Raw genomic sequence first — 11,580 nt, forward strand, 5'->3', positions numbered from 1 at the left:
AGACTGGTCTCAAACTCCTGACCTCAGGTGATCCACCTGCCTAGGCCTCCCAAAGTGCTGGGATTACAGCCATAAGCCACCACACCCAGCCTAAAATGTCTCTTCTTACCTAGCTTCCACCTCCAAGCACACATGCCTCTCACACATCCGTGATTTTGTTATCTAGTACGAAGCCAATAACAAAGCAGAACATCTAGCACCAACAAATGTTTAGATGATACACTGTTAGAGCAGCTCCCACCAACAACAGATGGGCTGAGGGGTCATTTCGCTCTTTAGCGTCTCCCCTACTGAAGCCTGCAGAAAATTTCTAAGGTTATCTGGTGCTAGTGAGAGCTGAGCTCAACCCCACTAGACCACAGAGTCCCAGATCATATGTCCCAGATTCAACCTCTGGTTCATGTCAGACCTAGCAAGAGTTTGGGGCCACCTTAACTTTTCAACTTGCCAGGGATAGAAAATGTGGATGGCCTTTCCCACTGTTTATGTGGGTCAGGTCGCTTAACCTGGGTAGTCTCCTATTTCCTCACATCCACAGGGGCGTTCAGTTTCTAGACCAGAGAATATATTTAAACCCCATGTTACCCTTGAGGAAAAAGCTCTAGTAGTAAAGAAGATCCTCTTTTTGAAGAGAAGGGCAAGGCAGTCTCACACCAAAACAAAGCACTCCACATAAGACCCTTTTCTTTTGCCTCAGGAATTCTTTCCTTTTTTTCTTTTTTTTTTTTTTTTTGAGATAGAGTCTCGCTCTATCTCTCAGGCTAGAGTGCAGTGGCACGATCTCAGCTCCCTGCAACCTCCGCCTCCCGGGTTCAAGCGATTCTCCTGCCTCAGCCTCCCAAGTAGCTGGGATTACAGGTGCCACCATGCCCAGCTAATTTTTTTTTTTTTTTTTTTTTTTTTTTTTTTTTTTTAGTGGAGATGGGGTTTCGCCATGTTGCCTAGGTCAGTTTTGAACTCCTGAGCTCAAGCAATCCACCTGCCTCGGCCACCCAAAGTGTTGGGATTACACTGTGCCCAGCCACCTCAGGAATTCTCTAAGTGGAGAATTAGTGGTAGGAATGTTACACCTGATCACTCACAAGTCTCCACATTCAAATTTGTCCAAGGCTTATTACTGGGATCCCTGGACATAATCTAAAGGGTTCACAGACTAGTTGGATTGGGGGAGGAATCACTATTTCCACTAACCTCTCTCTGAAATTTATCAAGTTTTCTATTTTAAATAAGGTAACATTGCTTCTCGGTCTTTTGGCTAAGATCAAGCGTAGTATCTGTTTCTATCAGTTAAATATGGTAACAAACTACAGTAGTCTTATTGGTACCTGTGGCTTAGTCACCAATAGAAATCAAGATAATTTCATATAACATTATAGTTACCCCAGATATCTCAAAATATTTGCCCTGATAGCTATTGCAAAATTATGGAAGTTACTTAACTTGCCATTAGATCTTTTTGTATAATATTTAATAAATAAGAACATATAAAAATCTTTATCATAGATTTAAAAAAATATTTTAATAACTGTATTTCAGTATACCCAGATGCATTATATAGTATACCCAGTGTATTTTCTTTTTATAACCCGATTTTCTTTTACTGTTTTATATAAAGATAGTATTCTGAGCGAGATGCATAAACCTCACCAGTCTGCCAAAGGAATACATGTCCAACAAAGATTAAGAACCTCAACTCTAAGTGAGGTTAGAATGGAGTTTGCAAATGTTGCTCAGGGTCTGTGTCAATGTCACTTTATTTAAACATTCCTGAGATTCAGCCTCCAGCTCACTGAGCTCCTCCTAACCAAATATGTGAAGGAAGAAGCTGCATCTGTATAAACATCATCCAGCTAAAGTGTCAGATTTCCTTCTCTTCTTCACAGTTGTTTGAAGCCAACAGTTAAAGGCATTAGAAGGATCAAATATCCTGTGTGGCTGGAAGAAGAGAAAAGAACTTTGGAATTATAACCCAAGCATTTGGTTTAACTCTGCTACCCTGTTTTCTTTGTTTGAATTAAGTGCAACCAGTAAGAGCTCAAAAAATGAAAGAATAAGTCATAAACCTGTAAGTTACTGGTTTAATTTTCTCAGTAGGGCATTAGGGCATCACCTAATAGCTGCTTAACAGTTTGATAATGAGAGTCATGGCTTCTGATCAGTGCCTAGACATGGCGTGACGAATGCATTTCACTGTGATCTGATCCAGTTACCACTGTGTTGGGAAGGGCTCTGAGGCCATCTCCAGGTCTAAGAAGGGGAAAGGTGCTGTGGTAGATCACTGATGTCTGCTATGGTAAAGGGATGGAGCTGTGTGCATGCCCCATAATTACCCAGAGTTCCAGCCCTAACTGGTGCCAGTGGCCACCTTTACTCGAAACCCAGGCAGAAATATATTCCTGGACGTTCCTTCCATATCTCCACTCTGTGCTGAATAGAAAGGGTAACCTCAGTTCCTGTAACTGTTTTGCCAACTAACTGCATTATATTGATGAACAAGGAGCATGAAACACAAGATATTGTATAAAACTATCTGGGATGCAAAATCATTATAGCACAATTGATGAGAGAGAATTTACTAAAAAGTTAATAAATTGATCAAAGAAATGGGATTCCTGTGCTTCTTCCTATTTATTAGTATTACAAAGTTTGACCTCATGACTTCTGCTTGGAAATACTCAAACTCCCAAATCCAGTGCTTACCGACTCAGTTTCCCTGGCTGTTTCTTTTGTAGGCCCTTATTGGCTGGGGGCAGGGGGAGGTGGTGTTAATGCTACTTCGAACATACAGAGGACTTTCCAAAACACTGTCTCCTGTGATGCCGCCCAGCAGGCAGGAGAGGCTCCATTGTAATAATTATTTCCATTTTGCAGATAAAGAGACTGGGCTCCGGGAATTGACTTTCCCAGAATCCCATTGTCACTTCAGGGCTCTCAAGATGTTGCCTTCCGGAGTTCTGCTTGCTTGTATCAGGTTCTCCTAAAGAAAGAAAGCCATTAAACAAGAAAACAAACCAACATTCTGTAATGGATTCAAAATATACTGTCATTCACCTATTACCTCTTCTACGTTGGCCAGGATGGAGGTGACATTCCTGGTTTTCTTATCTTTCCTCTTGTTTTAGCAGAATTTAAGGAATCTGCTTAACCATTTGTACTTTGTTCTACTGCCAGTCCAATCAATTTCAAAACAATGGATTCCCAAGCCAAGCTTCTAACTACAGCTCACCAGGCATCCTAGTTGGACTGATTTTGCTTTTGTTTTGAGAAATTATGAAATAGACAAGTTGTCTTACATGTAAGTATTGACCATTTGGGAAAAGCTGTTATTTGCCTTCAGCTAAAATATGCAAGAAAAGGAGATGGATGGGTTTGGGGACTTGCCTTAAACTAAACTAATCAAGATGGCAATTCCTGAGTAATTCATGGTTCCTAGTGTTCTTGTTAGATCAGTGGGTGGGATTCTTGGCCTCGTATTTTGCCCCAACTGCTAGTCCAATTCTCTGATCTCTGTTCACCCACACCATAGCCCTGGACTCTGGCTGCAAGAGTAGAAACATTCTGTTGTTTCCTCTAATCTTGTAAATTCATTTGTGCATCAACTATGTGCCAGTCATCCTAAAGAAACTTACAGCCAAGTTAAAGACCGACAAGTTAAAGGGCAATTTTATTTTAAAAAAGAACTCTACAGAGCGCATGTTTGTGAACCGTGGTCTTTGGAATTCAGGGGAAATTTTCTGGAGGAAGGGACATTTAAACTAAGGCCTTAAAGAAGAGTAGGAGAAGGAAAGGGGACGGAGTGAAAGAAGGCATTCAAGGCAGAAGAAAATGTGTGCAAAAGGTAAGTAGACAAAAGAGTGAGTTCAAGTTTAGAGCAGAGAATGTAAGGGATGGTATAGAGGTGAGGAGAGGTGGGAAGAATATGGCTGGGAATGTAAACAAGAGCCAAATCATAAACAACCTAACATGTGAACTAACATTTTTGGGCCACATCCTGAGAGCAATAGGTAGTCACTTTGTTATTAATTTGATCATGATTGCTTTGACTGCTCTGTGGAGAATGGACTTAAAAGGAGCAATATTGCAAGCAGGGAGGCCCACTTCAATCCACAGGAAGCTTTCTGGAAGCCTAAAATATAATGGAGAGAGTAGAAATGGAGAAAAAAGAATTCCAGAATCACCAGGTCAGCATTCCAGTGTAGCAGGTAATTATTTCTAGGTCCTCTTCATTGGATTATCATTTGATGTTTCTGGTTTTCAGCTGTTTCACTTACCCCTGAGTTGTAGGGACTGAGCATAAATGAGCTCCACTCTTAGAAAGAACAATGGTTGACTAAGCATGGAGAAGGGTTCATTTTAGGTCTCAAGTCCAGTTAACCAGTGCCAAGGTTTGTACATATGTTTCGTTATAGACACCAATTCTGATGATCAGGGCTGAGATAGATGTAGGAAGTTTATTTTAGGATGCGCAGGGAAGTAAGGAAGCAGAGGAAGCCATCTTAACACTGGCCAAGCCAAGCTTCATAGAGCACTGAAATATCTCTAAAGGCATCACAGTAACCCCAGCGACTCAAGAGAAGTCTGGCAGCCAGCATTTCTCTGCCTCTGCTTTTGTGCCAACATCTCAACTACTAACTCCCTTGACACCTCATAGCTTTTACTGCCTCATGGCTTCTGCTTACCACTATGTGTGTGTGCGCTGTTTGGTTTTAGTCTCTACTGTCTCTATTGCTGTAGGAGGGTTTTCCCATACCTTGACACCCTGAGCCCCAACCCAAAGACCTGAAATCATCTTCCCTGATAGCTCAAGGCAGAAAACTCCTCGGGAGAATCGTTATTGGTTTTGTTTGGGTTATTCACCTATCCCTGCTCTAATCACTGAGGCCAGGAGGCTGAGGATACATGTGTAGCTAGCAATTTGGGGATCCCATCTCAACCACATGTCATGGGGAAGAGTTCTCCACCAGCAACCTGTGGTGATCCACTAGCAACCTGTGGTGATCCACTAACAACCTCTGGCAACTTTTCTGAGAAGAAAACATATTGTCATTGGCAGGCATTTTGGGCTTCATGGCTTGTGCCGAAGGTAACATTTTTCTAAATATAGGTAACTACGTTAACAACTTCAAGTTTTAACTTTTTCTGCTGGAAAATAAGTTCGTCAGAATGTTAGTTTTAAAATAAATCTTACATCTGTGGAACTTTCATAAGACTTTGTGCAGAAAGGAATAAAACAAAGACAATTATTACACGCTATCTTTTTCTCTATCAAAAGTCTTTTAGAAAAACGACGATACTAGTTATGTTCCTTTGGTTGCAAGCAACAGAAATCAACACTGGCAAATCTAAGCAAAGGAGAATATTGAAAGAGTCAGTCACTGGAACATCTGTGGTCTACTGACTGACTTTAAGCAGGAATAGCATGTCGGAACATACCTTGAGGATGAAAGAGCTCCGGATGCATACAGGTGGTAGAATTATAAAGAAAAGCAAGAAAATCATCCTCACAACAGTCAGGATAATGGTCACCTTAAGAGTGAAGGCAGAATTAGCTGTATAATTTGTGGGACTCAGAACAAACTTAAAATGCAGGGCCACTTGCTCAAAAATTATAAAAAATTTCAAGAAGGCAACTGCAGATGTTAAACCAAGCACGGGACCCTTCTGAGCACGGAGCCCTGTATGATTGCAGGGTCCAAAACCCTTGAAGCTGTCCCTGAGGGAAGAAGATGGTTTTGACTGGTGAAGAGCATATAGAAGACTTTGGTGGATTCATAAACTGGACAATGCTGCTACATAGGCATTTGCTTTTGGTTATTTGCAAATCTTTCATGTCGCTTTTGCATTTTTGTGTTATATTTCACAATTAAAAAAACTAACTGTATCTTCTGTCCTTGTGTCAACCATACAACATTCAATATTCCAAGGAATCTGAGTGGCAAAGTTTAGGTCAAGTACCCTTGTCCTGGCTGTGCAGAGGATAACACTACTACTAATAACAACAAAAATGAGAAGGCAAACAAGAACAGGATGAAGAAGAAGAACAAGTAGAAGAGCTAATACTAGCAGTTGCCACATGTTTTATCTGTTATTTCTAAATTAACTGATCAAATATACTCATAACAACCATATGAAACAAACTTTTCCCTTCAGATTTTGAAGTGGGAAATGGGTAGTGTACTTCGATTTTTTGACTGCTAAGAGCTCTCGCCATGAGAGGAGACCATGCTCTAACAGGAAGCAGGGCTTACTGGGATTGTGAGTAGCCATGAAATAACAAATGTCTACTACACAGAGGGTCAGAGGACTTCACTACAATCTTCCTTGTTTTTTTTTTTTTGGAGACAGAGTCTTGCTTTGTTGCCCAGGCTGGAGTACGGTGGCATGATTTCAGCTCACAGCAACCTCTGCCTCCTAGGTTCAAGTGATTCTCTTGCCTCAGCCTCCCGAGTAGCTGGGACTACAGGCATGCACCACCACACCCACCTAATTTCTGTATTTTTGAAATAGAGATGGAGTTTTGCCATGTTGGTCAGGCTGGTCTTAAACTCCTGACCTCAAGTGATCCACCCACCTCAGCTTCTGAAAGTGCTGGGATTACAGGCGTGAGCCACCATGCCCGGCCTATTCCTTCTTATATGTAATAATCATTTGTTGATTTTCAAAGTTTAATGCCGTAAGCTAGGTAATATATAAGAGAGACAAAATTAAACAAGACAGTGACCTCCCAGGTACTATGTCACTTAAAAAAAAAAAAAAAAACTATGCCACTTAAGAAAAAAAGGGAAAAAGAGGGACTACACCCCTTAAGGAAAGTTCACCTACAAAGAAACAATACATGAAGTGCTTAGTAACTGAAGAAGATGAGTCTAGGACATGTCCAGGGCCATCATGATTACATCACACATCACATTCTCAAGGTAGCTTCAGTCCCTGCAAAGATAGACTCAGAAAACTAAACTCACAGTAATTCTGCCCTCAGATTTAACCTGGCCACAGCCGTCATCACTTATTTGCCAAACTGGAACAGCTGAGGAGCACGACTACACACAGACATTAGATTCACAGATATGCAAGGCTGCCAAATGGGGACTCATGAAGAGGGAGAAATCTGGAAATCCCATTAGCGACAGATGCAGCGCAGCATGCGTGTCTGGGGAGGCACTGGCCCCAGCCCTTGGGGAAAGGCAGATCCATCTTAGACCATGACAGCCACTCCAAACCAACCTGAGGCCAGCGTGAGGGTGAGACGTGGTGCAAAGCAGGGGTGGATAAAGCCAGGCAGTTAGCAGCCATCTACTTGCCCCAGTAGGACAAAGACTGCTTGGTTTCTGAGAGAAATGAGTTCAAGTCCTTGGAGGGCCTCTAATTTGATGTTTGAATGGGAACCAAAATGCGCAAGTTTGAATCCTACCTCTACCTCTTCACCTTGGGTGGGTTCCTTCACCTCTCTTTTCCTTCTCCACAAAATGGAAGTGACACATTCTAGGGTTGTTGTAATAATTAAATAGAAAAATACATATACACTGGCAATAGTAATTATTGTTAATTGTGTCCTATATAAAACGAAGAAGTTGAATGAAAGATTCTCTTTGTTTCTTTCTAATGCTAACATTCTGTGACGATCTTAAAAGTACCCGAGATGAGATATCCCTGGTTCATTCCTTTTGTTCTAAACAGCATCTAAACATTTATGATTTTGGATTTCTATAACAGAACTAGCTGTCTGATTGAAAGTATGACCTGTGTGTCTATTTTTACCTCTATTTTTATGCCTCTTAAAATCTCTGATGATATTTGTGCGCTAGCTCACGTAAAAGACAACTGCTTTCATCTAACCACTTCAACATTTGTAATCAGTGTTGACTAGGGAGGGAAACTTGGAGATTTCACTTGGCTATTTTCACTCAGTCCTACCTTTCACAGAGAGCTCATTCAGGAAGGGATGAATTGAGGCTGAAAGGGGCACACATAAATGTGAATATAGTCACATGACAGGAGAATTCTAGATTTAGAAGTTCAATGTGGGGATTACACTTGCTGAAAATAATCTTAATGTATATTTTAGTGGTAAATTGTTAACATTCTTTCCATATTTCCTGACCTCAGCTATTCCCTTTCCTCCGCTGTGGTTAAGGGTAAAATTCAGGAATGGATAACTTTCAGAGAACCAGGGAGACAGGATTTTGCCTGTGGTCAGGAAAAAAAAAAAGAAAGAAAGAAAGAGAGAAATTTCAGTTGCTTCAAAGCTGGTTTGTGAGAGGTCAGGGGTGGGGAAGGCAGAGGGAGGAGGCCTCTCCAGGGGCCCAGCCGAGGCTCCAGCTCCCTTTTTGTTTTAATCTGGTTTGTGGTCCTGCTGGCCCAGGGAAAACATGGACTTGCACTAATGTAGCCCAGGAAAAATACTGGAAGGAAAAAAGCTTAGACACTTAGTATAAACTACAGAAAATAAAAGCAATAAACTGCACAAGCAGATGAGACTTTCCTGATGGAAGTACTGTGATTTCTCAAAGCCAATAAAAGAGTCCTCAAATACATCCTCAAAGAAACTTGATTGTTTATTGTGGTGTCACATTTATGACCCACATAAGTAGCAGTCAACTAATATCTTTATAAAACTCTGATTTATAGGTATTTTGATTGGGCTTTTCTGCCTACTGGGACCCCAAATGTGACAGGACCACCTCCCTATTTGCATGAGGAATTCTTGTTGTTATTGAGGGCTGTGGATGTCCAGTAACCAAGATGGTTACTGTTGATGACAGTTTTACATATTCCAGTTTTCCAAGGGGCAAAAGTCACATGCATACGACTGAATTCTTGGTAGAAGTTCTTTTCATTTTCTTTATGGTGATAATGAGAGACAAAGAATTTCCTTAGGAAAAGATCTCTAATAAAATTATGAATAAATCACTTGGACTGATCCCAAATGGAGAAATCAATTTGATTTGTAGAAGCTAAACCCTTTAGATTCTTCCGCAACATTTTGGTAAACTCATTTTTTAAACGCAGCAGCAAACCACAAATTGGTCCTATAAATCATGTAGATCACTAGATTTGGGAGACTAGAGGACTAGGAAAAAATGACGACAGTAATCCAGCAAATGTTTAATTTCTATCCCTACCCCCAAAAGGAACAACTACCCTTTCAGAGCCAAGTCCTGACTTCAGGGCTGCCCACAGTCTTGCTCTCTGAAAGCCCTGTAGAAAATTAGAGGGGCGGAAGGCAATCGTTTAAAATAGATCACATTCAGTTTTATTAAAAAACCAAAACAGCTGGGGTATTGATTTGCAAGCTCTGTAATGCCATTGGTATGCCCGACCTGGCCAAGATATTAAAAAGATATTTAAGGAAATGTCAGTAAGTGTCTCAGGCACAAGCTTTGGCATATTCAACCAGCATTGTGGAGCTGTGGGTAATTCGTCTTCCTTTATGTTTTGCTATGCAGCACAGAGGGGAGGGGGACATTTACAAAATGATTTACTGTGACACATCCATTATAATGAAAGCATGTGCCGCTTGCCAGCACTCCTGGCCCATCTTCTCCCTCCCAGATGCTCGGCCATATGTCCCATGCTTGGCGTGAGCGACAGTTGTGTTGGTAGAGAAGGATCTTGGTGTTTTTAACAGAAATCCCAGAAAGCTCTGAGGTTGCTGGCTCAGGTAAGAAAAGCAGCAGGAAAGGGCCCATCGTTTGGGACTAAGTATTTTTAAAGATGCTTCAGTGGTATAACCACAGGATGGAGTGAGATTTACTGTCTCCTCAAGGTCAGGAGGACTGCTGAGAGAGGAGCTCAAGCTTCACTTGGGGAGCTTTCCACCATTGCTGGCCTCCCAGCTCAAGTTCTCTTTCCTTCCTCACCCCTCCCCAAGATAGCTGGCTGCTCTCTGCTCTATCTTCCAACAGCAGCCCATCCCTCAGTTACCAGGACCTTGCATCCACATTCGAGAGGCACACATTACTGCCCTTGGTGAAAGCAGCTGCTATTTTGACCATGTGGACCTCCTGGCTCCCTAACTATTGCAACCCTAGCTTAATTGCCTCTGCTCCTGGAATAAAATCAGCACTTATTGAACACCTACGTATGGATGACATCATGCTAGGCCCTGTGAAAGAAAGAAAGAAATTTAGTATACAGTTGGTTTTGCCTTGAAAAGTTTACCATCTAGTTGTGAATTAGTACTCCCATCTATGTCCCGGCAAACCCTGGGCAAGCTTCTTAACCTCTTTGCGCCTTGATTTCTCCATCTGTAAAAGAGAGAACAATAGTATACAGAACTGATGTAAATAAATTAATATGTATAAGATGCTTAAACTAGTACATGACACATAATAATCACTCAGTAAATGTTAGCTAAATTTGGCCCCTAGTTGGAGGAAAAAAAGAGGGAAAAAAGAGGAATAAAATTATATTTATGTGCTGTACCTTGTAATAAAATTTTATATATGTTCACTGAATTCTCATGATACCATGTAAAGTAGATATTACTGTTACTCTTTAATTTTTAGTAAATTGAGTCTCTGCTAGGTTAATACTTTATCCAGGTGTTCAGTGTTGACAACGCTTACAGTCAAGGCCAAAACTACTTAGTGCCAAAGCCCATGATTTTGAAAAGACAAATAATTTAAAATTTAAATAACGTTTACAAGACACTAGAGGTTGTCTAGCAAAGGTCAATCTCTGATTGATTTCCCAATAAATTGCATGAGAAGACATTGCCTAAGAGTTCACTTTGATATGGAACTGGCAACCACAGGGAGCTCTTCCCACCACTAGACCTGAATGAAGCATTGAGGAGCCATTCTTGGAAGCCAGGGAGGGCAGTGGAATGGAAAAGACTGCCTGGCAGGAGTTGTATCTCTAGGTGGAGGGACACAGCCAACCTGCCGGAACCAGCAGAGAAGGGGCCAGGAACATACTCTGATCTTACCTCCTCCTTCCTCTCTCCTGCCAGTACCCTTGGGTAAGCAAGCCCTTTGCTGCTGTCTAAATAGGTCATCCTCCCTGGGCAGAGAACAGGATGCAGAAGAGTAGAGAGAGGACCTGGGGGTGCAAATGTAAGATATCCAACACAGGAAGTTTGTTATAAGATTAGATAACTTATATGGCACTGTGTCTGCTACACAGAAGATACTGGTCACCTGACTGTTACTATTATTTCTTATTATTTGTCCTGCTTTGGCTGGGTTGGTATTTTATGTGTCCAGCTCAGATCCTCTGGCCTCACCACAAACAAAAGAGTTTTCTAATCCCTGTAGTAGCATGAAAAGTGACTCACTAAAAAGTCAATTCAGTTTCTTGCTTACAATCTTTTGCCTCTATTTTTTTTTAAAGGGAGCTTTAAAATGGGGTTGGGGGTGGGGAACTTGGAAATGATTTTTTTAAACACAAGCTTTGTGATTTGTCTTATTGGAAGTTCTTAACAGAGGAAAGGGGCCTGTTTGTTTAGATTGCTATGCAACAGGAGGCATTGAGTAAATGGTTTCCCAGTTTTTATTATTTTAAACTTCACCCAGGAGAAAATTGATCCAAGTTTAAGAAAGAGAGGAGGAATGGAATATAGACTCTAATGTTTCCAAA

At 41.2% G+C, this 11,580-nt stretch overlaps 1 long non-coding RNA gene and 1 pseudogene across 1 annotated transcript; one reads left to right on the forward strand and one right to left on the reverse strand.

The window, feature by feature from the left end:
* Positions 1 to 1,235: 1,235 nt before the first annotated feature.
* Positions 1,236 to 1,374, forward strand: LOC123572130 (U2 spliceosomal RNA; annotated as a pseudogene).
* Positions 1,375 to 2,066: 692 nt separating this feature from the next.
* Positions 2,067 to 10,253, reverse strand: LOC123571879 (uncharacterized). The gene is made up of 2 exons (XR_006696175.3): positions 10,162 to 10,253; positions 2,067 to 2,977 (listed from the first exon to the last, which is right to left on the reverse strand). It is a non-coding gene; the product is annotated as an uncharacterized lncRNA (long non-coding RNA).
* Positions 10,254 to 11,580: the final 1,327 nt, after the last annotated feature.

This window comes from Macaca fascicularis, chromosome 2 (genome assembly GCF_037993035.2).
Source record: "Macaca fascicularis isolate 582-1 chromosome 2, T2T-MFA8v1.1".
NCBI lineage: Eukaryota > Metazoa > Chordata > Mammalia > Primates > Cercopithecidae > Macaca > Macaca fascicularis.